We start from the raw sequence: 27,109 nt of genomic DNA, 5'->3' as shown, positions 1-27,109 counted from the left end.
CTCAATCCAGTTGAGCATCTGTGGCGCCACCTCGCAACCTACAGGACTTGAAGGATCTGCAGCCAATGTCTTGGTGCCAGACACCACAGGACACCTTTTGAGCTCTTGCAGAGTCCATGCCTCAGTGGGTTGGTGCTGTTGTGGCAGTAAAAGGGGGACCAACAGCATATTAGGCAGATGGTCATAATGTTTTGGCTCATTGGTATATATAATTAGGCATTAAAGCGTCTATATGAAGTAAAGCTAGATACACAAATGTGACAGAGGTCCACAAAATGTCGCGGGACCCCGCATATGATTCGGATCCTCATTGAGTGAGGCAGCTGCTGGCCTGTCCCATACTTGGGTGAGTTAACTATACTCTGTTCACTGAATAGTTTTACTTTGCTAAAAAGAATAATCTTTGCTGATGAAAATTCTGAAGAATTGTCACTTCAATACAGAAAATTCTAATCAACGAATCTCTTAAATTAAAGGGTTAGTTCACCCAAAAATGAAAATTCTGTCATTAATTACTCACCCTCATGTCGTTCCACACCCGTAAGACCTTCAGGAACACAAATTAAGATATTTTTGATAAACTCAGATGGCTCAGTGAGGCCTCCATTGCCAGCAAGATAATTAACACTTTCAGATGCCCAGAAAGCTGAACGTGTTGAACCATTGAAATTTCGAAACACTTGCAACAGGAAACTGCATGCATGGTTGAACTAATGCTACCTATCTACTCATTTCAATGTCCTGTTTTGAGAACTCTATGAGAGTTTATGCTCAACAAAGGACGTTTTTTCATCTCATGTTTCAATTCATTGCTGTCACGATTATACTCATGCATGTCTTCAGGGTAGCACGAGTTGCATGGGAACTGGGAAAGACCATGCTTTAGCGAGACTAAGGCGTGTGGCCTAATCAACTCAGCGTTTAGCTCGCCAAACGCCGCTGTCTGTATACACCTCTCACTCACTGGATTATATTAGGGGTGGGACAGAATATCGATATGGCGATATATCGTCATCCTTCTCTGTACAATACGAGAATCGTATCGCTGCGCCAAATATCGATATTTTAATTTTTAAAAAAAATAAAGCGCTATATATAGATTTCTTTGCTCAAAGCGTCCTACTTCAAGGCGGCGCTCGACACATGAATGAGGGAAACGTGAACTTAAGTTAACTAGCCTAAGAAAAAGAGGTTATTAACAGGATGACGGACAGCAGTGTGAGTAAAATAGATGCCCCAGCCACGTTTAAGTTCAAAGTCTTGACGCACTTTTATACCATTGATGTGACAGTCGTAGACATCTTTGACGTTCTTCACCGAGCGCTTAGATATACACGGGAGCATTTGAAAGCATATATTAGGGATCCTCTGATAGACGCCTGCTTTCGAACGCTCCCGTGTATATCTAAGCGCTTGAAGAACGTCAAAGGGTCTGTTTGCACCTGGTGACTTCATGCATTTTCTCTGATCGGATAGCTATCCGATCGTGAAAAGACCAGGTCTAAATGCCTAAATACGCATTTGAGACGGATTTAAATCCGATCGCTCAAACCACTTCAGGAGATGGTCTGGGACGCATTCCAGTCAAAACTGTCTATGCTCAGTCTAAATGCATCTGGTTGTTGAAACTACATATGTAAATTTTACTTCTCCCAAAAATACTAAAACTGAAACATGTGAGAGTCAGATATGACAACGCTACTGCATCACACATCGCCGCAGATCTCTTCAGCAAGCTGACGCGCAAACGGCCGCATATGAAAGTGAAAGTAAGTCACAGACGCATAACACACAATTATCTTCATTAAAAGTAATGAGACCTTATACCAGTGCTGTTGCCGCTCTCTCCTATTGCAGTCTTTGATTTTGAAATTAACTGATGGTCAATAAAATGCACCTCATATTTCTTGCTTTCGGTGACGTGAACTCTATTAAATGTACATATAAGATCGGATTTATCCGTTAACCTGCACTTAACCTTTTCACGTGCATTTTGTTTTCATATTAAGACCAATATCGCGATGTATCATTATAGGATTGTCTAGCGATATATCGATTATCGCAGAATCGCTGACTCGCGATATTATCGTTATTGTGAGCCATTTATCGTGATCGTATCGTATCGTGAGGTACCCTCCGATTCCCACCCCTAGACTATATCATTGCATCACTCTCAAAATACATTGTGGATTTATACTCATCTCATCACCATCATCATTCCAACTCATCTGAAGTTGATCATTGACGATAAGTTTCATTTATTGACTGCACAGAGACAAAGACTGCTTTTTTGGCTTATTGGTTATTTTTGTGGCAATTATGCACTGGTGGGAATAAAAAAGGGAAAAAATATATTTGTTTGGTGAAGTGGTTTTATTTTTCAGTATCGATTGAATTTCTGTTGAACCCCCTCAGAGTAATATCTTTTAAAAAGGGAGGTATTACAGAATGGCGCCCGAACAGGGACTGCTTTGAACTTTTACGGAGTCCCTTGTATTAAAAAAATATATAAGTTTTGACAGTACTGAAAACCCTTCATAAACAAATATCATAAGCCATCATCTGCAATGGAAGAGAGAGCACCTAGCGCTGATTATTCAGATGAAGTTTTAGAGCAGCCCAGAGACCCTGCAACGAATCTCATAGATACTTTTAGTGAGTTGTATTTAGATTTAGAGGAGGAAGAAAGAGAGAGTGGTGAGCATATTGTTAAACCTGTCGACTTACCATTACCCCCTCCACCTCTTGAGATTCATGAAGATGAACTGCAGTTCGGCAATGATGAAAATACCCAACGCATATGTAGTATCGAAGAGCATCTTGTTGATCTTGAGCACAGAGTCAGTGAACTTGTCACCACAGAAACAATGAGCACAAAGTTAAAAGCCTGTGAAGACAGAATTAACTACTGTTTACAAGAGAGAGCTGGATCGTGTTAAACAGCAATGTTATTCCACAGTTGATGAACTGAGTCAGAGCATTGTGGATTGTTTAAAGCGGCGAGATAGACAACTAGAGCAACAATTCAAAGCTATTAAACCCATCATGTCCACTCCTGTGCATTCCAGCACTGCTGCTTCTCATAAGATGTCTCAAACACCATCCAAGATTGCTTCAGTTCCACAAGACACCACAAAGCAAGTAAAATATCTTTCTTCATCATCTCCTCTCCCTACTGTTAAACTATACTGCCTACTTTTAGTAATTTGGAATCAGAAGACCACATTGATTTCATTGATCGTTTTGAAGTCAAGTCAAGTCACCTTTATTTATATAGTGCTTTTTACAATTTATTGAGACCTCTGCATCATGAAGAGTTGTTAGCAGCGTTATCTGTGAGTCTTAAGGGTACTGCTAAGAGCTGGTGGAGAGCAGAGAAGCAAAATATTACAGATTGGCCCTCATTCAAAGAGAAGTTCCTTTTTTCATTTTTGAATGGAGACCACAAAGAAGTTGCTGCTCAGAAGTTGGAAAGTTACAGACAAACGGTTAACGAAAGTATAAGAGACTTTGCTTTTAACTACAGAGCGATGTCACTAAAGATTAACCCTATAATGTCTGAAAATGAACTAGTGCAAGCAACATTGAGAAACTGCAATCCTCGATTGGATTCACTGTTGAGGGGAACAGCAAAAACAAGTGATGATCTGGTTCGTCTCGTCACGCAAATAGAGAAGGACTGGGCAGAGAGCAAGAGAAGATGGAATCAAGGAAAAGTTGAGGAGCAGAAGAAGAAATCTTCAGGTGGAAAAGGTCAACCGAATCGCCTCATGCTTATGGATCCCACTTTTAGCTCTCAATGTAACAATGTACTGCAAGCTCCTATAATTTTAAATCACTCGTACTTCAATGCTGTATTTGATACAGGAAGCACATTTTCTTTGATGCAGTAAAAAGAATGGCAGAGATTGAGGAAGAAGGATGAACAATTGACCAGAAGTGCTCAAACGTTCATGCTCCCAAATGGCCAGAGTCAGAAAACTCAGGGTAAAGTACTCGGGGGATGTGAAAAATACGGAATGAAACATGAGGTCACATTTTATGTGATGGACGATGAAAACTTGGCTGTTCCTGTCATCTTAGGATTGGATTTCCTCAAAGAAGCCAAACTAACCATCGATTTTAATGCTTCCCATATATACTTGACTGACGCTAACTCCAGTCACCCTATGTGTTTTAATAAAATGCACAAGCACGCTGCTGTCCAATTTTATGCTGCACAAGGAGAAGACGGGATGATTCACGAGGAGGAAAAGTCAAAGTTGATCGTCTTTACCTTCAACCAAGGTAAAGAGTCAACTGAAAGCTCTCATGTGTGATTGGCCTTCAGTATGAACCCACAAACTAGGTTGTACGAACCTTATTAAGTACGAGATTAAAGCAATTGATGAACGTCCTTTAAGAAAGAGACCATACAGAGTTTCTAAGACTAAAAATGATTTTATTGAAGAACAGATTAAGGAGTTGCTTCAACTAAAAATTATTAAGCCTTCTACATCTCCGTGGGCTTCACCAGTGGTGGTCGTAGATAAAAAAGATGGAGGATCCCGGTTATACGTTAATTACCATGGTCTTAACGCAAAAACTCACTTCAACGCATATCCAATGCCTCAGATCATGGATATTCTTGATTCTCTCCAAGGAGCAAAGGTGTTCAGCATGTTGGACTAAAGCGGGTACTGGCAAGTTGAAATGTATCTTGCAAGTATGGAAAAGACCACTTTCATTACTGCTTCAGAGCTATATGAATTATTTTGTCTTCGCTTTGGCCTTAAAAACACTGCAGCATCTTTCCAACGTCTGATGGATCAAGTTCTCAGAGAGCATAAGAACAAATATTGCATGGTCCTGATCGATGACATTATTGTCTACTCTCCTGACATCCAAACACACCTGCACCATCTCAAACAAGAGTTTCATTGTCTGCACAAAGCCGGTCTCACTCTGAACCTCAAGAAGTGTAAGTTCATCTGCTCTTCACTTGACTACTTAGGCCATACCATCACAGCTCTGTTTTTAAGTCCTTGCCCCATAGACCTCCATTACTGTAGATGTAGTTTTACAAACCAAGGGCGAATCAAAATTATTTTCAGTGGTAATCAACAGCATGCCACAGATAATGTCGATAAAGCCTTTAACATTCCTCTCTGTCTGTTTTTAATCCTCAAATAGAGTATTTCTGAGCTGTGAAAATGAGTATAATCCTGCTTAATTTCCATGCATCGCCAGATATTAACGACATTAGATGCGGAACTTTAATCATCTCAGTAATAAAAATCTGATGAGTTAGTTTGGTTAATTTAGACCCAAACTGCTCATTTGAGGAGAACATCAAAATATTAATGATACATTTTAATGAGCTGGTTTCTAAGAGTCTATTCTGGGATCACTGCAACAGTAAAGATGGTGGAACATATGGATAAGAATCACAGGAACGTTTGAGGACTGTCAAGTCAAGTTTGACAGATGGCCATTGGTTGTTGCGTCTTGTGTGGCAATGTCATATAGACAAATGATAAAGAATGTTAAAGAAAGGCCCTTAGTAAAGTTTCAATCAATCAGGTCTCCAGAACAAAAAATATGACTTTTGCCAGCGTAATCAAGGAGTAAATTTCTTGTTTTTCAGCATTTCATAGATCATAGCCTGGGGGCGTTCTGCCCTCTCGCGCCTTCACCCCTTTAGATTAACAGCCATCTGTTTCCCATTACCATTTGTGACAAGGGCACTGGGACCTTGTGGGAGTCACAACTGAAATTCACGTGTAAATCCCACATTGAAAGATGAGGTGCGATATTCACAGATAATAAATATAGACCGTACGCAAACATACGACCAAACACCTGTAATTATAAGAGCAGTCACATACACGTGAACATATTCGTAGCATTTTCATAAACTTTCCTTTCATCTACCCCCCTCACCACACTTATACATATATGTGGATCAATTAAATAAGATTCCACCAGGTTCTATATTTACTCTGATCCACAGCTGAATACCTAGAATTCTCCAGGTGCCAAATGTGTGGGAAAAAGGCAGATGGTGTTATAAATAAGACGTGCTAATGATAATGTGTGGTGACTTTATCTTATCTTCTTTCTTCTTAACATTCTCATTTTGTGGATAAAAACATCATTATTCTTCTGTAATCCTCACTTGTTGCAATAATTGTCATTCCTTTTGTTTCTGTGCAACGCAATCTGACATTTCTTTTCATCTCCCCTGCAAATTCATGTTCTGCTTTGAGTAAGTGATGTACTGTAGAGTAAATGATATTCAATATTCACAGGACCAAATGACTCTATGATGTCTCAGAGACTGTTACAGTATATATTTAGCTTTGCATGTTTGTTTCCCCAGAGTCTGTCCGCTCCTCATTAGTAAAAACCAAACAGCAAAACATTGAATAAGATGGAACAAAAGAAAAATGGAGATGTAGAAGGGGAATATTAAATCTTAGTTCCATTCTAAGCAATCATACACTCTAAAAACATTTAAAAAATTGGGTTTTGACCTAGCATGTTGGGTTGTTTTTTGCTTAACACTCTGAGGTCTAAAAACGCGCCGGCGCGTTTTGCAGGTTTTTTTTCACATTGCAGCAAAACAGACTTAAAATACTCTGTCATTTTTTGTCATAGAAACATAAGTAATACATCAATTGAAACTATAGAATATCTCCTTTTATTTGTATACACTCAGAGTAAAAACAAAATGTTGTGCTTTTTGTAAAATAAAGAAAACTAACATGATGCGTGATCTCTCATCTCCCTCTGAACGAAGTCCAATCTGATAGTTCTCAGAAAATGAAGTGTAACTTAGTGAATACTAATCACAAAAAATTCATACTTATGTCTAACAAAACGTTGAAATGTCAGGTTTTAAATCGTGCAAGTCAAATCGAAAACAAACATTCTGTGTTTATGTAATCTGTATGAAACGAGAGCCATGTCAGAAGTCCGTGATTCAGCTCATTACCCACTAATGCGGCCACACCCACGGAGCCAGCGCTATTCACAGGCAAATTCAGAGACAACACATGCATTCATCATCTCAATCGTGTATTTATTGCCTTGAAAATTGTTTATCTGGATGAAAAAGCCATGGTTAGCGATCTCTGGAAGACATTCAGTAAATTCCTGTTTGTTTTCTTCTATTGATAAGTTTTAAGTGAGTTTTTGTTTCTTTAGCGCCCTCCGGCTGTAGTATGAATTGGTAAACACCATTCATGGAATATCGTCTTCTTCTTAGGTGAATTTGTGGACTAAAATGCACAGAGCGCCCTCCGGCTGCAGTATGAATTGCAAACACCAGCGCTCATAGAGATAACAATGAATATTAAATAAAAAATAACTCCTCTGTATAGAAAATTGACATAAACATATGAGAATCCTATATTTCTCCAAATGTGCATGCTTTTAAACTAAAAGCCTATATTCAGACTCTTTGCATCACAGAAATACATTATATTTTAAAGTATAATATAAAACCATTATTTTATATTGTAATAAAATTTTTCTGTATGTTTCATATACCATGATGAGCTTGAGACATCACAGAAGTTTTTTTTCACAGCCTACCTGACTGAAATGCCTCATTAATATGCAAGTCTTTTCAGGTCATTACTATTCAATTCTTTTGTCTTCACAGGTGAGAATGAGCCATTATTCATGGAGATTCACGCCTCCTCGCATACCGTGTTTCTTGGCAAAAAGTGTCTTACAAAAACTAAATCAGTATATTGTTATAAATGAAAGAGTAGTCAGCATAATTTTTACATAATTTTGAAGCAAAAACTCTAGTCTACAACCTTCAATACCCAAAAGTCTTGTGAACACAGATTTAATATACTTTTATTGGCCTTATATCAGTGACTTAAGTTTTTTGTTTTTTCAGTAACCACGCATAAACGTTATTCCTTCAAAAACACAAACATGTACACACATGTTCCTCACATATTATGGTAGCCTAGTTTGTGCTGAATACAGTGTAATGACACTTGTGTCATTAATATGTTTATGAACAACTGAAAAAAGCACAAATGTCAGGGCATGTCAAAACTTCTCCAGGCCCCAAATCAGCCTCAGACTCCAGAGGGTTAACTCAGCATAATGGGTTGATTTGGTTCCTTTTTTAGGAATGCAAGCTTATTTTAACCTCATACATGGGTTAATATTTACATAGATCCTGTAAAATGAAATGAGCTTCTTAGAGGTTACATAAGTAACCTTTAGCAGATATACACATTTAAAAATTTATAGAGTTTCTCCTCTGGGAAAATGGACCAAAAATATTGATGGTTCATCTTGCATGCAGGAGTATATACAAATTTGTCTAATAAAATGCTGTCTAGGATGAAAATGCCTCTTCACCCTAATGCCACCTACAACCAACTAACAATAGCAAGCAACAAACCATGGGTTTATAGATAAAATAACACTGCATAGTCTTCACTGTGTAAATTAAATATACACCGATCAGGCATAACATTATAACCACTGATATATTAAGCAGCAAGTGAACATTTTGTCCTCAAAGTTGATGTGTTAGAAGCAGGGAAAAAAGCATCTCCAAAACTGCAGCTCTTGTGGGGTGTTCCCGGTCTGCAGTGGTCAGTATCTATCAAAAGAGGTCCAAGGAAGGAACAGTGGTGAACCGGTGACAGGGTCATGGGCGGCCAAGACTCACTGATGCACGTGGGGAGCGAAGGCTGGCCCGTGTGGTCCGATCCAACAGACGAGCTACTGTAGCTCAGATTGCTCAAGAAGTTAATGCTGGTTCTGATAGAAAGGTGTCAGAATACACAGTGCATCACAGTTTATTGTGTATGGAGCTGCATAGCTGCAGACCAGTCAGGGTGCCCATGCTGACCCCTGTCCACCGCTGAAAGAGCCAACAGTGGACATGTGAGCATTAGAACTGGACCACGGAGCAATGGAAGAAGGTGACTTGGTCTGGTCGGAGGCAGTGTGATGCTTTGGGCAATGTTCTGCTGGGAAACCTTGGGTCCTGCCATCCATGTGGATGTTACTTTGACACGTACTACCTACCTAAGCATCGTTGAGACCATGTACACCCTTTCATGGAAACAGTATTCCCTGATGGCTGTGGCCTCTTTCAGCAGATAATGTGTCCTGCCACAAAGCAAAAATGGTTCAGGAATGGTTTGAGGAGCACAACAATGAGTTTGAGGTGTTGACTTGGCCTCCAAATTCCCCAGATCTCAATCCAATCGAGCATCTGTGGGATGTGCTGAACAAACAAGTCCGATCCATGGAGGCTCCACCTCACAACTTACAGGACTTGAAGGATCTGCTGCTAACATCTTGGTGTCAGATACCACAGCACACCTTCAGGGGTCTACTGGAGTCCATGCCTCGATGGGTCAGGGCTGTTTTGGCAGCAAAAGGGGGACCAACACAATATTAGGAAGCTGGTCATAATGTTATGCCTGATCAGTGTAGATTAATCTTTAATAAAGTTACAAAAGTTATTCAGTCAAGAGCAGTAAGTGATTTTTTCTTTGTCTGTTGTTGTTTGATTAACATTAAAAACACAGACAGCAGCAAGAATATTAGGCTGCTGTCACTTTAAGACATAATGAAGGGATCCAATAAACTGATACTGTTGGACATGCGTTGTCTCGACTGTTTACGTTCACTTAAGACAACCTTCTATGTTTACTAGGATGCTCATTGAGATGTTTTTTTTTTTTTTTTACATAATTTTGTGTGAATTTGTCCAAGCATAAGAAAGAGAGCATTTATGAAGTATATATGTCTGAGAAGCGGCTTTCTAGGTGCATGCTTCGGATGTTTGCCTACTTCCAACACCACGCGCGAGTAACGAATTGAGTTCCCTTTCTATTAATGCGCATGAATATTTAAATTGGCAAGGCTCAAACTTAAGTGATGATGCACAGCACTGGCCGATCAACTATCCTGAGCATCGTTCACGTTCATTTTCTCTCAACATTGCATTGTTAGGATTCATAAAAATGTTACCGTCCAACATGTGATTGACACCACTTCATATACTCGCCAATGCCAATTTTTACTCGCATTTGGCGCTTGCCGAGCGTTAATTTTAAGCCCTGGATTTAACCCAAAGGCTACTGGCTATTTAAAAAAAACAAACGAAAAACAAAACAAAAGCAAGGATACACCTTTGATATGTCCCACCCCAACTTCCTGTTTAACAGGAAATGTCAAAACTGAACAGAAAATGTGTTTGTCAAACCCCTTCATGGGAACTTTAAAGCAAAATATGATTTGAGACAAAAAAAGAAAAAAAAAAACAGATTTGCTTTACTGTTAGGAATTGTCTACCTCTTTTCCTGCCAAGTGTTTCAGAGGTGTCAACCTGCTTTTCTGTAAAGTCTGCAGGACTGATGTTCAATCAACAGAGAGGGACCTTGACTAAACAGAAAAAGATTCTTTATATGTTGAAAACAGCTCTGGGAGATTGCACAAGCCCTTTGAAGGTGTTTGCTTGAGGACAGTTAACGGGGAAATATGATCTCATTGAGATCCGACATTGTCCCGGTCCTGGGGGATGGCACTGGAGGGTGATGATGACAGGTGACACAGTACGCTACACTGGGGTGACAGTGGATGACAGATCCTATTCTTAGCAGGCAGTCTCTGAATGCACACAAGTGTTATTGACTACATTATTCTGTCAGTTTGTGCAGAGATTGATGTTTGATTTGTTACCTGTTGTTTAGTAATAGAGTGTGTGTCTGCACACATACTCTTGCATGTTTGTTTATGTGTGTGTGCATATGCTGATGTGCATGTGTGGATAATGAGTTTTCATAAATAGATGGTCTTTTGGGAGAAGCCACCTGTTTGAAGTAAAATTTGAAAGAAAAGCTGCCTTGAACTCCATGATCAGTATTGTCTAGCACAGTCAGAGCTTTCCCAGGGGTTTGGTACTGTGGGTGGTTTTCACCTGCATATTTCATCTCGTTTTGCAAATCTCTGAGGTCTACTACTCTAGGAGGAGAAGAGACATGAGTTACACTATATTTTAAGTGCTTTTCAAGAGAAGGTTTCAAAAAAATCATTCTGGCCCAAAACATGCTCTACACAAGTACATTATCGCTAATGTTACCAGAAACACAACCTCGATTTTATGCATTGCTGTGTTCCGCAAAGAGTCAAATTGCAAATATAACAGGACTTCATAACATGCGTTACTGTGGCTAGGTTTCTTCTTTCTGCCAATTACAGGTGGAGAAACAGTTTGAGGAGCATCTTGGGGTGTGTTTGAAATCAAATACTTGCCTACTATATAGTATTTTGAAAAACAGTAGATGAAAATTACCTAGATGACCTACTACTACTGTCAAGATTCTGAAGTGAGCATTCAACGGACACTTTACTAGGATTTGTGAATGGTGGTGAAGTGACACAAATGACACCGTAGGTCACATGACAGTAACAACATGGCAGATTTAGTAAGTCCAAATTTCATTCATACTACGCATATTCATACTATATAGAACATACTTTTTAATGGTCATAAAGTAAGTTTCAGACCAAATATAGTACCTACTAGGGGTTGAATGACTTTTTGACATTTATGTGATGAAAGCCGTCGACTAGTTGCTGATGCCCTTACGGAACAAAAATATATGGGAATATACTAAAAAATACAATATGATATATTACATAATACATTTCCATATATGGGAAACTAGTGCTTATATTTTCAATATAATGCAATATATACTGCATTGACCATGTATGGCTATATATTGATACATATAAAATATTTAGAAATGAAGACAAAAATAGCATTACATTCATACAGTTGTATCCTTTATTATTTACAGTACCCTCCACAATTATTGGCACCCTTAGTAAATATAAGCAAAGGCGGCTGTGAAAAGAAATCTGCATTGTTTATCCTTTTGATCTTTCATTCAAAAAATTCACAAAATTCTAACCTTTCATTGAAGGAAAACAGTTGAAAGTGGGGGGAAACTCACATTATGAAATAAATGTTTTTTTCTAATACATGTTGGCCACAATTATTGGCACCCCTAGAAATTCTTATGAGTAAAATATCTCTGAAGTATATTCCCATTCATACTTATATTTTTTAGCACACCAGGGTGACTAGGAGCATGAAATTGTCCAGCCATGACTTCCTGTTCCACAGGAGAATAAACATGAGGAAACACAAAGGCCAAATTCCCGTAATCATTCATCACAATGAGAAAAAACAAAGAATATAGTTCTGATGTGCAGCAAAAGATTGTTGAGCTTCACAAAATAGAAAATAGCTATAAGAAAAAAGCATTGAAAATCCCCATTTCCACCATCAGGGAAATAATTAAGAAGTTCCAATCAATTAAAAATGTTACAAATCTGCCTGGAAGAGGACGTGTCTTAATCATACTAATGCGTGGTGAGGAGGAAAGTTTGAGTGGACAAAGACTCTCCAAGGATCACAGCTGGAGAATTGCAGAGATTAGTTGAGTCTTGAATCTCAGAAAGCCTAAAAAAAATGATCAAACAGCACCTACATCCCCACAAGTTGTTTGAGAGGGTTTCAAGAAAAATCCTCTGCTCTCATCCAGAAACAATCTCCAGCATATTCAGTTGTCAGACAAGACTGGAACTTCAAATGGGACTGGCTTCTGTGGTCAGATGAAACTAAAAAAAGAGCTTTTTGGCAGCAAACCCACCAGATGGGTTTGGTGCACACATGGATAAAAATTACCCCATGCCCACGGTTAAATATACTGTTGGATCTTTAAAGTTGTGGGCCTATTTTTCTGCTGGAGGTCCTGCACATCTTGTTCAGATACATGGCATCATGGATTCTATCAATACTAACAGATAAAAATTCAAAACCTGACCGCTTCTGCTAGAAACCTTATAATGGGCTGTGATTGGAGCTTCCATCAGGACAATGATCCAAAACAAACATCAAAACCAACACAAAAATGTGTCACTGATCACAAAATGAAGCTTCTGCCATGGCCATCTCAGTCCCCTGACCTGAACCCTAAAGAAAATGAGTGGAGTGAACTGAAGAGAAGAAGCACCAACATAGAGCTGGAATCTGAAGGATCTGGAGAGATTCTGTATGAAGGAATGGTCTCTGATCTCTCCTCAGGTGTTCTCCAAACTCATCAGGCATTATAGGAGAAGACTCAGAACTGTTATCTTGGGAAAAGGACGTTGCAATAATTGGGTGCCAATAATTGTGGCCAACGTGAACTAGAGAAAAACATATATTTCATAACAAGCATTTCCCCCATTTTCAATTGTTTACTTCAATGAAAGGTTAGAATTTTGTTAATTTTTTGAATGAAAGATCAAAAGGATAAACAACGCAGACTTATTTTCACAGCCGCCTTCGCTCATATTTACTAAAGGTGCCAATAATTGTGGAGGGCACTGTATGTTTACGTGTAATCTCTGAAGTAGTGCCGCAGAAAGACACCAATAAAACAGCTTGAGAAAAATATCTCAAGCAAGTTATTTAGTGTCCACAGCATGTTAGTTCACTAGAGAAATGAACATTTCACTAAATATATGCACTATATTAGCTTAAATATTAATTATATTTACTTTATCTGTTGTCTTAAGTAATGTGTTAATTATTTAAATAAATTTATCATGAAAACAAGTTATGACAGTAACTGTGTAAATGATTATATTTCAAAAATGAATTGGAGTAGAAAGATAATTGAAAAATAATTGTATAATTAGATTAATTAGAAGTTAATGCAAAACCGTTTTTTTATTATTTATTTGTTTATTTGAGTGTTGATTATTATATCTAAAAATAAATAGCAGCTGAATGTAATAGTTTGGGCTCTGTTGTTAATTGTAACCTTTAATAGAGTACCTCAGAGATGACGTGTTTTTGTAGGCTAACCCAGAAGTTAGCGGCGCACGGGTTCCCTTGATTAAAAGCCTATGCATTTTTTCCATAGACTTTTGGAAAAATCGCAGAAAATAAGCTCTGTGTTTAACAAAGGGTTATGACACTGATAGAAGGGAAATGATAGATGAATAATGCTGATGTAGAAGCACCAATTCATGATTTTAAGCCTAAACTTGACATAATCTATAAACTTGTCCCTCAAATCTGATTGGTTGATTTGAATGTTGTTCCAGGATCAACAAAAATGTTGACCCAGGAACATGTTGAACTCAGCAATATCAGGTTATGCGTCGCAGAATCAACGTCACCACAACAAGCTTCCTCAAACCTTATTTAAAAAACAACTTTATTTAAAAAACACACTCGCTGATTATGATCTGCGCTGTGTATGAATACTTATCCACTTTTTCATGAGAAATTCTGTCCATTCATTTTGTCCAAAAATGTTAGAAAATAATTGTATGCATGCCTCTCTGCCTCTTTTGTTAATAATGTTTTACTTATTTGTTTATTATTTTGTTAGTTTATGTAAACCTTAATATTATTTTCTTTGTGTTTAAAAATTCTTATACTTGATCATTGTGCCCCAAAAAAACTTTAAAGATTATCTTTCACTGTATTATGTTTGATTGTATAATGACTGCATAATGTACATATAATGTATAATGTACTGACTATATACTGTATATATAATGTATATTAACTGACAGGTAAAACGTCTAAGAACGTGAGACTACGTGAGTGTGATTTCCTGTTTGTCATGATGACGTCTAAAGTCCCCGTCAAAGGAAGTAGTCCCTTTTAGCAACTTTAGGTTTTAAAAAAAAAAATCACAAGCGGGTTTTAACTGGTGTGTTTTATGTCATGGATCAAAACGTGAAAATATTTAGAGGCTTTGTTAACCACAGACCTATTTCAGGCGATTTAGCAAAAACCCATTCAAAAAACCCATAGACTTTAGTGCGATGGAACCGGAAGTCCTAAAATGCTACAAATTTTGCCTACAAAAACACGTCATCCCTGAGGTACTCTATATTATAGTAATGTGCAGGAAAGGGCTCCCTGTATACCCTGTATAGTTTACAGCATTAGCTGAGATAGATTTTTTTTATCCTTAAGAAATGTTAATTATGAGAGGTTTTTTTTGTTGTTGTTGTTTTTCAAATATCATTTTCATTCATAAATATATTAGGTTTCAGCTTTCTACGGAAGAGGATTAGGGACAAGCAATAATAAAAAAATAAAACCATCTTGAGATTAAAGTTGTTAAATTTCGAGGAAAAAAATCGTTAAATTTCAAAGAAAAAAGTCGAAATAAAATGTTGAGAATAAACTTGTTAAATTACAAGAAAAAAACTCATTAAATTTCGAGAAAAAAGTCGAGACAAAATGTTGAGAATAAAGTCATTAAATTACGAGAAAAAAAGTCATTAAATTACAAGAACAAATTCGTTAAATTATGAGAAAAATGTCATTAAATTTCGAGAAAAAAGAGAAAAAAACTTTTTTTTACAACTTTTTAATTTAACAACTTTAATTTCAAGATGGTTTTATTTTTTTTATTATTGCTTGGCCCTAATCCTCTTCCGTAGCTTTCTGAGTAGTTGCACCACAACATTTTATTATTTAAAAATGTGATTTTAATTTTTTTTTTTAATAATAATAATAAAGGTTTATACCCTAAAGGGGCTCGCACACGGACGTGAAGCTCAGCGCCGCGCCGCGCCGCGCCGCGCCATATCTTTAAAATTCGAACGCATTCGCCGCCTGTCCGCGGCGCCCAGCTATGACTCAGAAAACAATAGAAAACAACGTGTTCGAATTTTAAAGACGTGTCGCGGCGCTGAGCTTCGCGTCCGGTGTGCGACCCCCTTAAGGTGTGAAGAAAATAAGTTACTTGGTTACATCACATGACATTAAATTGAAACTTCTCTTGAAAATGGTATAAAAGTTTTTCGAAACCAACATGACTTGCCACATTGTGTTTTTAACTGGATTTTTTTTTTAAGTTTTTTTTTATCTTATGAGCCAAGATTTGATAAGTTCTCTGTGTTTAGGTGCTTCTATTATCTCTGTTTCTCGTCTCAGGCTATAATACATGATCCACTGACACCTGCTCGTATTGTCCTTTTGTCTGAAATGAGCATTCCAAACATGTTCCCTCTATAATTTTGGGCTACTGCGAAACATGTCTCCAAACCGAGTTTTAATCAGCACGCAAAGCTGTTGTTCGGTAAATGGTTGTCAGGCACCTCCATTAGCCATTAAGAGAAGCCTGACTGCCGTCAACACTGCAAATTGGCATGCTCCACTCCCACAATGAGGGGAAAACATCAGAACTGGTTCTGATTCATCCACGGGTCATGATTTTATCACCCCTCTGTAAATGAACATCTATACACTCACCTCAAGGTATTTAAATATCATCTCCATAGCTTGTCGGTGGGCTAGCATGTGGAATTACTGCGCTAATTAGCTTCGACGGGCAGAGCCGGTAGTCTGTTCAAAGCCAAACAATGCTCTGTTATTGGAAGCCATCCCTCAGAGTCTGTGTATATCTGCATCATAATAGCTCGCAGGTTTATGACAGTATAATTCCTACAGTGATTCAGAGCACATGAATAAAGCTGATTTGACTCATAGCAACGGTTATTTGAAATGGTTTTTGCGGGTTTTGTACTTCTAAAAGAGCAACATCGTCTAAGTCTTAATGAATCATTCTCATTCTGACTGTGTTATCATTTCTACTTGAAATGACTAAGCTAGAACTCAGCATCATTCATAAGAAGAAGTAATTATGACATGTTTTGTAATTACTTAAATGCTATATGTCTATATGCTATATATTCGCCAGTCAACAACAGCCTACAAAATGTCTCAAGAACAGCACTATTGAGGATTACATACTGTAGTTCTGGATGTGCTAGGTAATGGGACCAAGACTACCTTGGTCAGCATGCTTCACCAGAAAGACAGAGCGTCACCAAACCAGCACTAACCATTCTTAACTCGAATGGGAATTCATGCTAGCCTAAGCTGGTCTTTTCAGTAAGTCCCCAACAGGGCCATCAGTTTACTTGGGCTTTCACACCTGGCTCGCCTTGACAAGGGCGCACCTGCTCTAGGTCTGCATTGGCAGCATGCATCCATGGACATCAGTCCACAAATAGCCACTTCACTCTCAGTATTTCACCCACCTATGGATTCATGAACCAAGTAAGGTCATCCTCCGCATCAGCCCAACTATGTCTCAACCTTGGGGAACAATGGCTCGTCAAGTAAGTGACATTATACATTTACTATGTGGAGGTCATTTATACTCAGTCCAGGCTTGTGGTTTTCAAAGGCATGAAAAGCCTTTAAAAATTTTGTGAATTGTGTAGCAATAAAACATCTTTTTAAAAAGGACTTGAGGATTAGAACAATGTGTAAAAAGCAAGAATTTTTTGTCCTTGAAAGTGAAAAATCTTTTCATTTTGTTTTAGTCTGGAGTCTTTTTATCTCATGCCTTGCTAACATATAAAGCCTCGTGTAAATCAGCAGAGACAGCAGTGTCAGAGAGGGTCAACATAAAAAAAGAAATATATATATATATATATATATATATATATATATATATATATATATATATATATATATATATATTGCTAGCACCACCATCCATCAGAGTAATTCATTATTTACATGGTACACAGATCATACCATTGGCATAAGTAACATAATACATTTACTGTCTTGTAAAGGAGGTCATTTATACTCAGTCATAGACATGTTACGTACCACTCCAGCACTTGAAGAAGTTAGAAAAAATAATAAAGGCGTAAAAAAAAAAGGAGAAGAAGAAGAAGTTGAGACTTCAGGATTTTTATTGAGTTTAATTAGCCCCATGTGTGGTTTGTGTGTGGTTGTTCGCGGATATAAAGTGAGACATGACAGTTAGGCCTACTAGTGATTACAGTTAAATAAGATTTTAAAAACATCTAAATTACATTTATTTTCACATCAGACATCACAACAGACATTTATCACACTGGGGTGCATTTCCCGTACAACGACATAGCCTAACTAGCTGCTTCTCTACCATAGTACGATGCATTGTTGAACAAATAAACTAGATAGCAGGGTTGCCAGGTTTTCACAACAAAACCCACCCAATTGTTACTCTAAACTATCCCAAAACTATCCCAATCGTGTTTCGGGGGGGCCCCACGGTAAAAATCACGTTCCGGGGGTAAAATCCACGTTTTTGTCGGGGTTCCCCTGGTAAAATTCGCATTCCAGGGACTAATGTTATTCGGGGTCCCTTCAACCCGTGGACATGAAAAACAACCCGTGGCAACAGTGTTAAAGGTGCCCTAGAATTAAAAATTGAATTTATCTTGGCATACTTAAATAACAAGAGTTCAGTACATGGAAATAACATACAGTGAGTCTCAAACTCCATTGTTTCCTCCTTCTTATATAAACCTCATTTGTTTAAAAGACCTCAGAAGAACAGGCGAATCTCAACATAACACTGACTGTTATGTAACAGTCAGGATTATTAATATGTATCTGGATCTGTGCACAGCTGAATCATCAGACTAGGTAAGCAAGCAAGGACAATAGCGAAAAATGGCAGATGGAGCAATAATAACTGACACGATCCATGATATTTTTAGTGATATTTGTAAATTGTCTTTCTAAATGTTTCGTTAGCATGTTGCTAATGTACTGTTAAATGTGGTTAAAGTTACCATCGTTTCTTACTGTATTCACGGAGACAAAAGCCGTCGCTATTTTCATTTTTAAACACTTGCAGTCTGTATAATTCATAAACACAACTTCATTCTTTATAAATCTCTCCAACAGTGTAGCATTAGCCGTTAGCCACGGAGCACTATCAAACTCATTCAGAATCAAATGTAAACATCCAAATAAATACTCACATGATCTGTTGTATGCATGCAGCATGCATGACGAACACTTTGTAAAGATCCATTTTGAGGGTTATATTAGCTGTGTAAACTGTGTTTATGCAATGATAGAGTCGAGAGCTCGGGAGGGGGTGGAGAGTGCGAACAATTAAAGGGGCCGCAGCCTGAATCGGCACATTTCTAATTATGCCCCAAAATAGGCAGTTAAAAAAATTAATTAAAAAAAATCTATGGGGTATTTTGAGCTGAAACTTCACAGACACATTCAGGGGACACCTTAGACATATATTACATCTTGTAAAAAAACGTTCGATGGCACCTTTAAAGTAGCTCAATTCCTCAGGAAAACCGTGGACTTGGCAACACTGCTAGCTAATCAAGACTGTTTCCCAAAACCGTATTGTCACAAACCTGTTTTTCTGCCATGTGGTGAATGATGTCACACAGGTGGTGGAGTAATAACTTATTTTAATGAATCCATTTGAGATTTAATGCTAGATTTGTTGCTATAAATTAGTGACAAGGCATCTGAGAACAAATTCTTATTCTGCTTTATTTCCAGATTCAATCATAGGTTCGTTCTTACGTACCAGAGCACGTCTGCACATGTGCACTCTTAAATCTCTTGACAAACTAAAATATGTACACTCTAAAAAATGCTGGGTTAAAAACAACCCAAGTTGGGTTAAATATGGACAAACCCAGCAGGTTGGGTTAAAGGGCACCTATTATGCCCTCTTTCACAAGATGTAATATAAGTCTCTGGTCCGGTCAAGTTTCAGCTTAAAATACCCCACAAATTTGCCCCTATTTCTATATTGCTGGCTAAAAAAATATATCCAAAATTGGTTGAAAAAAATGGCTGGGTGAAAACAACCCAATCCCTGGGTTTGTCCATATTTAACCCAGCATTTTTTAGAGTGTAAATGACATTTGTATATATTCAAAATAAAAGATATACATTGTACTTAAATGTCAGCTTGCTTATTTTGCTCAATATAGCGATTGTCCATATGTCACAAAAACAAGAAACTATGCTTCTAACTGCAATGCAGTTTGCAAATGTTCGTTTGAACTATGGTTTCATGAAATACAAACGCTGAACTATGTTAGTACCAACGGAACTTGCGATGTTAGTTGGCTAACAATGCTTTTGGGAAACACACCCCTGTTTAGCACTTTTAAATATCACAATTTATATTAAATTGAAAATATCAACTTAATATTTATATAAATGTATTTGGATTTATTATATAGGCTACACATGCATACTAAACCAAAGTATGGTAATGTGTATTGTATTTATTTACAGAAGTATATTATATCATACCTCAAACTTCTCTAAATGATTTTTTTTTTTTAAAGTTAGGGAGGAACACATTCAAATGATCTGACTAATCGCCACATCATTCCAACCAGCAGTCAGCAATCAGTAATGAGTGGAGACCATACACAGTCGACTCACCTATGTTTCTCAACAGTTTTCATCATCCCTCTACCACCCCATCTCCTCACACTCGCCTGGTTACTTTCTAACCAGAAATACGGGGGGAGTACTCTGGGTTCGGGCCAAATACTGAGCTCGGAGCCCTCTCCTTGGACAGCATGCCAAATATGCATACTATTTACTCTGATTAATTTTAAGTGTGAACTCGTGAATAAGTGGAACTAGAGTCTGTGTGTGATGACGTTGCAGGCAGTGGTGTAGCAAATTAATGTTCCAAAGTGAAGCGAATTTCAAGTTGTAGTGACTGGAAACTTTTTAAAAATCTGAAAATGTTCAAACCTTTCCTAGAGCCTCCCCAGTACTGCACATTTTGGATGACTCCCTTATGGGACAAACCCATCTCAGGTCATGCAGTTCTCTACTAATGACTTGATGAGTTCATTCAGCTGGGTTAAATAAGGAAGATGTGCAGTAAAGAGGAAGCCCCAGGAATCCTTTGAAAACTCCAGTGCTGTGTCCAAATATGCCTATTTCCCTAGTATATATAGCATGCGAAAAATGACACGCCAAATAAGTAGTATGTCCACATACATCATATTGAAAAATGGTAGGAGAAAAGTACCCGTTTAATAAACCAGATTAACAATTAACTATGGTTTGATCTGTTTTGATCTGTTGATCATGTTGCATGGATGTTATGAACTACTTCTAAGGTGCTTTTTTTGTTCACTGTATTGTATTACATGTTGAAAAAGAATCTCCTTTTTGTTTTCCACAGGAAAAAAAAACATCATACAGTGATTTATTAAAAAGTGAGTAATGACATTTTTGAAACAATATTCATATTCCTCTTAGATGAATCATCCACTCACATCTTGCAGTAAAATCTAGCCTATAAATGTACACAAAAGAACAACGGGAAATAAATTTGTTTTCAAACAGAAAATTAACTGAAGAGCTGAATATTTACTAATAACCTAACACTATTTGATATTCAGTGAAACCCTGCATGGGATTTTAAGATTAACACTGCATAGTCCAGATTTCCAACTCTGACTCAAGATGTGCATTCCAGTTGGTCTCAAGCTCCCAATGCTGCATAGCTGCAGAGCTGACCCATTCTCCCATTGACATCCAGGCCCAGACCACAGCCCTCTCAGCAGCATGACAGCTACGTAATCACACCCAGACCAATTAGACCGAACAGAGCTTTTGCTCAAGCCCACGCCCCAGCATTCTGCTCAATCCTTTGGGCTCTATAGGCAGTATCAGACCCTGCCAGAGCCTTTGAGCAGCTGCACTGTCCCACCCAGCCTGTGTCTTCCTCATCCTTCAGCCAGAACATTCTGTGCAGATGTTGGTGTGGGATAAAGACACAACACATAAGCTCTACAAAGCAACTCTTTGCTTTAGGTCCTGCACGGCTACACAGCCTAATGATGGGAGGACATGCTCCTTGTTAGGGGTAAGAAAATGGTATCTGTCCAAAATGCAGCCAGTCAGACCTCACAAAATAGTCTGGTACTATCCAATAGTGCCCTGCAAAGCTTTTCTTGACATATTAATTTGCCTGTAAAATTAGTCTATGTATTACAATCAGGAGTAGAGTGCTGCAGGGATGCGCACATCTGTTCCATCATCCTGAAACCGATGAGGTTTTAGTAAGAAGCCTGAAATATGTTCAAGATTATTTCATGGTTTTTTTCTTCAACAAAAAATACACCAGTAATACCCACACCCATGATTTTACTAAGATTTTACATGTCTTGAAATATAACGCTTGGTATGCAGGTTAACTGGAAAAACTACACAAAGACTGTTTGGTAAACACCTGTCCAAATAGTGTGTTCAAGTGGGCGTGAAGATCTCAAGTGTTTTAAGATTCTTGTTTACTCAATGGGACATGCTAAATCACTGCGTGATGGTGGTGCTTCATTTTCACAAAAAAAAAAAAAAAAAAAATACAAAAAACAATCGCTGCAGTCTCTTAATGTTTTACAACCAAATTATATGTAACATCTAATTAATTTATTCTAGTTTTCCTAGACATGATGTGCAATTGGTGCAAGTTCCTGAAAGTGATGAATGACTGGATACGGTTAGCCTCCAAGTGTCTGAAATGGTATTACAGATGTGGATTTAGTGTGCGTTAAGTGTACTGCTCTTTGGCATTTTTCACACCATAATCCAAAAGCCAGAAGAAAACACTGTAACAACTTAGAATACTGTTCCGTCATTAATGAATAACTACACAAGAACTAATGAGTAATGCAATATTAAAGGGGTCATGAAATGAGTAATCAAATTTTCCTTGAGCTTTTGACATATAACAGGTCATCATACTACAAGAATATACTGTAAGTTTCAGAAATGAAAGCTTCCTTATTAGTCCAAAAACAGCTTTTATTTAAACCAAGCCCAGATGACGACTGGTTGTAGAATGTGCCTATTCACAGTGGGTACGGAAAGTATTCAGACCCCCTTAAATTTTTCACTCTTTGTTATATTACAGCCATTTGCTAAAATCATTTAAGTTCATTTTTTTCCTCATTAATGTACACACAGCACCCCATATTGACAGAAAAACACAGAATTGTTGACATTTTTGCAGATTTATTAAAAAAGAAAAACTGAAATATCACATGGTCCTAAGTATTCAGACCCTTTGCTGTGACACTCATATATTTAACTCAGGTGCTGTCCATTTCTTCTACACCTTCATTTGAGTCCAGCCGTGTTTGATTATACTGATTCGGACTTGATTAGGAAAGCCACACACCTGTCTATATAAGACCTTACAGCTCACAGTGCATGTCAGAGCAAATGAGAATCATGAGGTCAAAGGAACTGCCTGAAGAGCTCAGAGACAGAATTGTGGCAAGGCACAGATCTGGCCAAGGTTACAAAAAAATTTCTGCTGCACTTAAGGTTCCTAAGAGCACAGTGGCCTCCATAATCCTTAAATGGAAGATGTTTGGGATGACCAGAACCCTTCCTAGAGCTGGCCGTCCGGCCAAACTGAGCTATCGGGGGAGAAGAGCCTTGGTGAGAGAGGTAAAGAAGAACCCAAAGACCACTATGGCTGAGCTCCAGAGATGCAGTCGGGAGATGGGAGAAAGTTGTAGAAAGTCAACCATCACTGCAGCCCTCCACCAGTCGGGGTTTTATGGCAGAGTGGCCCGACGGAAGCCTCTCCTCAGTGCAAGACACAAGAAAGCCCGCATGGAGTTTGCTAAGATGGTGAGAAATAAGATTCTCTGGTCTGATGAGACCAAGATAGAACTTTTTGCCCTTAATTCTAAGCGGTATGTGTGGAGAAAACCAGGCACTGCTCATCACCTGTCCAATACAGTCCCAACAGTGAAGCATGGTGGTGGCAGCATCATGCTCTGGGGGTGTTTTTCAGCTGCAGGGACAGGACGACCGGTTGCAATCGAGGGAAAGATTAATGCGGCCAAGTACAGGGATATCCTGGACGAAAACCTTCTCCAGAGTGCTCAGGACCTCAGACTGGGCCGAAGGTTTACCTTCCAACAAGACAATGACCCTAAGCACACAGCTAAAATAACGAAGGAGTGGCTTCACAACAACTCCGTGACTGTTCTTGAATGGCCCAGCCAGAGCCCTGACTTAAACCCAATTGAGCATCTCTGGAGAGACCTAAAAATGGCTGTCCACCAACGTTTACCATCCAACCTGACAGAACTGGAGAGGATCTGCAAGGAGGAATGGCAGAGGATCCCCAAATCCAGGTGTGAAAAACTTGTTGCATCTTTCCCAAAAAGACTCATGGCTGTATTAGATCAAAAGGGTGCTTCTACTAAATACTGAGCAAAGGGTCTGAATACTTAGGACCATGTGATATTTCAGTTTTTCTTTTTTAATAAATCTGTAAAAATGTCAACAATTCTGTGTTTTTCTGTCAATATGTTCTTTGTCTCAAAATCATTTATGTCAGTAAATCAAACCAGTGACTAAACAGTCAACTTCACATTGCTTCTCTTAGTAGGTTGAAAATAATCTGTTATTTAACCTGTGATTAAATTATATGTAGAAAGCATCAAAGAACGCTTCCTTTACAATCGCTGGAGCTGTCAATCAAACAGCACAAGGTTAACAGTGACTGAGTTCTGGACTCTCGCCAAAATGCCCGTTAGAATCAACGAATCTCTTATTTGCATTATTGTGTTTGCACTGTTAGTTATGATGAAAGCATTTGTTAGTTTGCATAAATTGAGTTAGAAAGACGAGATCACTGCGTTCATGCGCTCAACAACTGCAACCTTTCATGCCACGATCTCAATAAAATGCCAGAATCAACATGTTTCGTGATTAGTAAACCTTGAGAACTGTAATAGTAAAAACGTGCTAACAGTTTTCGAGAGTTTCACGTTATGCTATTTCATAGGCATAGATGTTAGCCAATCACAGCAGTGGGTGTTTACACTGAAGTCTCACAGCAGGCATACCCCTCAAATCAGAGGGCTAAAATCAGGGTAGGAAAAATGCCTTTTATTTCTCAATTATGACATTTTTGATGTAAAAATCATATTAACATTATAGGTGTACCCCAGGAAACATAAAATAATGCAGTTCATGACCCCTTTAACATTCTAGTGACTGCTATTAACTAACAAGAAACTCTGATTATCTAATTAGTAAGTGATTGCGCTCAGTTGACACTTGACTCATTCTCAGAGTTGTCGCCACCTCTCAAAAGCAATGAAGATATTTACTCCCATTTTAGCACATGCTCTGTCACTTTCCCTTCTTGACTGCAGGCTCTCCACAGTTTGAGGTTTCTTGGTTTTGACAATAGATGTTTCCCCAGATGTCAATGATGATTGACGTTTAGATCTTTCTAAATTAAAGCAGCCATCTAGATGACAAGTTTAAACTCTGGACGACGAACGCGCCAGTGTGTTCACTTGATTTTTTCCCCCTGATAACAGTGGAAAGAACTTAAATACTTTATAAGAGTAAAAGTCTTAGCACACTGAGTCCAAAATTTTCGTATGCGTTTTTTCTTATTCGTCATCCTAAAAATTTGTCACACACAGAAACCTTGCACACTGAGGCCGACGCGTATTAATGAATCCGTTGCAAAAAAATTCACAAAACAATACAAAATGGAGTTTGTTGTCCTCTCTCTTCTTAAAAAGAGAAAAAGAAAGAGGAAATATTAGATCCATTCAATCCTGAGATTACATAGATAGGAAGGAGAGTTCCACCTCCTTATCAAGGAGCTGCGGGATTATCCCAAGTGATTCAAAGTTTACTTCAGGATGTCAGTGGCTCAGTTTGATGCTTTGCTAGCAATACTGGAGCTTCATATTAAAAAGAAGACCACCAATATATATGTATTCCACTCTTTGTTTGTCATACAGTGCTTTGTGCTGTGAGAAGAAGTGGATGAACTTGTCAGACACCATTCTGAATTCTGGCATTTGCTTGTTCGGTGGCTCTGAATTGCTAAAATACCATTCAAAATGCTTGCTACGAATGCGAAAAAAGCAGATTGAACAAACTGAACCCGATCCAATTTTTTTTTATGACGGACTCAGTGTGCAAAGACCTTAAGACATCATTTGAAACTGTAAATGGTCTACGTTTATTTGTATTTGTGTACTTTTACTCTTATAAAATAATCAAAACAAACACGATGCGCTTACTACCGTCTTGGTCTCCCTCAACTTCATTCTGGAGTGCGTCACAAAAATGAACCGAAACCCAGTGTATACTTGCCACACAGACATGAGAACTACATATGTCGATAGAAAGCTTGAAATGTCTCCTATTAAATGAAACAATTCACATCAAAAACACATATTCTGTGATTGTGTAATCCATATAAAGACAACGAGAGGTACCATATTTCCAAGCAACTGCATTCTCAGCACACGCCATATAGTAGCCGGGTCTTTTTGTTCACGGACGTGATGTAACCACGCAAACATGATGAATGATCTCAAACTTTTTTATAAGCTTACTATTGTGAAGTGTGGTAAGGTATGGATATGGTTTTGAACATTGATGTCTTGTGTACTTTCTCTAAAAATGAATTTATTTTTACCAAAAAACATTACATAATGCAAGCTTTGATGTTAATGAATTTAACCTTACTAGTGTTAACATATTTATATAAAAACATGGATGTATTGTATACATATGAAACTATTAACTATTTATTTCCAGAAATAGGCCTATGTGATGTAATAGCATTGGAAGCCACTAATATTTGTTTAATGATGTTGCAGGACATTCCAGATGTCCACATATTTTCAGGGTGAGATGAATTTCTACACAGATACCCCTTACTCAGTGTGTAGGGAGCTGTGAACACTGCCTAGTGACCCTGTATATCAGAATGCAGATTAAATCATTGACAATTGAAACAAATGTGGCTATTTACGGCTCGTGACCCAAGACCTGTAAGATTATGCTTGATTAGACACAGCTGTGAGAAAACTCTTATTATACACACCCAGCAGCCTACATTTCTTGCACTGTTTCTGTTAGGAAAAACTTACAAGCATGATATAGATGGATGACCGTCATCCACTTAAAAAGAACGATGTCTTCTTTGAGTCATCTTGCCCCATCGCTGGAGAGACATAATGTTTTCCGTTCCTCGTGGTCCTGATTAACTCCCATCTTGCAGGATGGGATGAGATGGGAAGGGAGTTTGGTAGTTTGGTGGGAATACCACATTACTGGGATTAGGCCGGGAATGCGAGGAGAGCGGAAAAGAGCCCATTCTCTCTGCTCCGCTGCACCTGTGCAGTTGCTCCAACGCTGAGTACAGTAATAGGACAGGAGGAGAATGAGGGAAATTAACTT

This window comes from Megalobrama amblycephala, linkage group LG10 (genome assembly GCF_018812025.1).
Source record: "Megalobrama amblycephala isolate DHTTF-2021 linkage group LG10, ASM1881202v1, whole genome shotgun sequence".
Lineage (NCBI taxonomy): Eukaryota > Metazoa > Chordata > Actinopteri > Cypriniformes > Xenocyprididae > Megalobrama > Megalobrama amblycephala.
The sequence above is the reverse complement of the archived record's forward strand: the minus strand, read 5'-3'. Positions refer to the sequence as shown.